Source organism: Aplysia californica, unplaced genomic scaffold (genome assembly GCF_000002075.1).
Source record: "Aplysia californica isolate F4 #8 unplaced genomic scaffold, AplCal3.0 scaffold00200, whole genome shotgun sequence".
Taxonomy (NCBI): Eukaryota; Metazoa; Mollusca; class Gastropoda; order Aplysiida; family Aplysiidae; genus Aplysia; species Aplysia californica.
This window is the reverse complement of record NW_004797470.1, coordinates 806,138-807,968: the sequence shown is the minus strand read 5'-3', so window position 1 is coordinate 807,968 and position 1,831 is coordinate 806,138.

Genomic DNA, 1,831 nt, shown 5'->3' with positions numbered 1-1,831 from the left:
GAGAGAGAGAGAGAGAGAGAGAAAGGGAGACAGAGGGGGAGGAGAGAGAGGGAGAGAGAGAAAGAGAGACAGAGAGGAGGTAGAAAGGGGGAGAGAGAGAAAGAGAGATAAAGAAAGACAGAGAGACAGAGATTGGGAGAGATCGAGGGACAGAGAAAGAAAGAGATAAAAATAACTTTAAAAATGTAAAGAAGAACAAGACAAATATAGCGGATCGAAACCAAAAGTCAATCAAACAAGCAATGTCATAAGACAAGCAAGCACATAGCGCACCTCATTACAGAACCTCTTTATGTGTGCGCGCTGTACTCTCGCGACAAACTAAGGCCGCACGTGCTACTGTGGGTGACGTCATCGGTCCACAAATGTCACCCACAGGAGAAAGACATGACGGCCGTTACAGTAAGGCTAATAATAATAATATGCAAGTCACCGCGACACGGTAAACATATTTCGCTCAACACGCGCGTCCGACTCTGAACAGTTTCGCACTTTCGACACCAACACGCGCGCGATTTTCTTTGAGCAATATCACACTTTAGCTCAGCACGCGCGATGTTCTTCGGGCAATGTCACACCTTCGCTCCTCATTTGCGGACACGTGTTCTTTTGTTTTTCCTACTTCACAGGCTCATTCATAAACAGTCAAAACACAGGTCAATCTGTATTACCCGTACCTTACTATTGTGGGAAACATAATGATGCTTTGTTCATTCAAGAACTACGGTTTGCGATATTGCATTATGGCGCAGCATAGACTCGGATTACAAAAAAAATTTAAAAAATCGTTATCAGTTTTTACGCCCCCATCTATACATTTAGATAATAAATTTTACAGCAGGTGCTTATATGCCTACGAGACCTACTATATAAGGGATGAAAATATCTTCAAAACTCTGCACTTGTCCCTTTTACCCTACCACCCCCGCCCCTCCCCACTAAAATGAATTGAACATAGTAAGAACGTATCACAGACTCCAGAAAAAAACACACATAAAAGTACATCAAAAGTAATTAAGAGATGAGGTAATAAGAATAGTAAATGGGAACTAAAGATCAGAGATAATGGTATGGTCGATATTAAATAATAATTTTGAAATAGTTATCGTCATTACCGTAACAACAACAACGACGTTAGCAGCAGAAGCAGCAACAAGGACAGGAACAACAACAACAACAACAACAAGATCAACGATGACGACAACAACAACAACAACAACAACAACAACAACAACAACAACAATAACGACCAATACACGAAAGAAATACATAACCAACAAAACTGAAGAAGTATCTTTTAAATCAATCAATAAACGCTAAAATAACGGTAAAACGAAATGAAAAGCACAAAGCCAAAAAGGAGTAATCCTTAAACTCTAACGATGTCTTCTCAAATTTCATAAAGAACTCTTTCTCAAAATGAAACGACGGCCCGACCCCAACCCTTACTTCTAAATGCAAATCATTATTATCTTTTTTTATTTTTATTGAAAAAGTTTAAAGTATAAAAATACAAAATCAATAGCAAATTATACACGCATTCAAAAATTAGCCCTGACTGCCCTGACCCGAGTCTGTCCATTTACATTCGTCCTTGTTAAAATACAAAAGTGAGATCAATAAAGGCTGTCATTGTTTTCGTCATTCGACGGCGGCCTCCCCGAATAAATCACGTCTCAAAATATAACGCCGTACGAGCAGCTCAGTCGGCTAAATACCTGGCTACGATGGGAGAATTTTTTCAGAAGCAGCAGCAGCAGGAAGAAGAAGAAGAAGAAGAAGAAGGAGAAGAAGAAGAAGAAGAAGAAGAAGAAGAAGAAGAAGAAGAAGA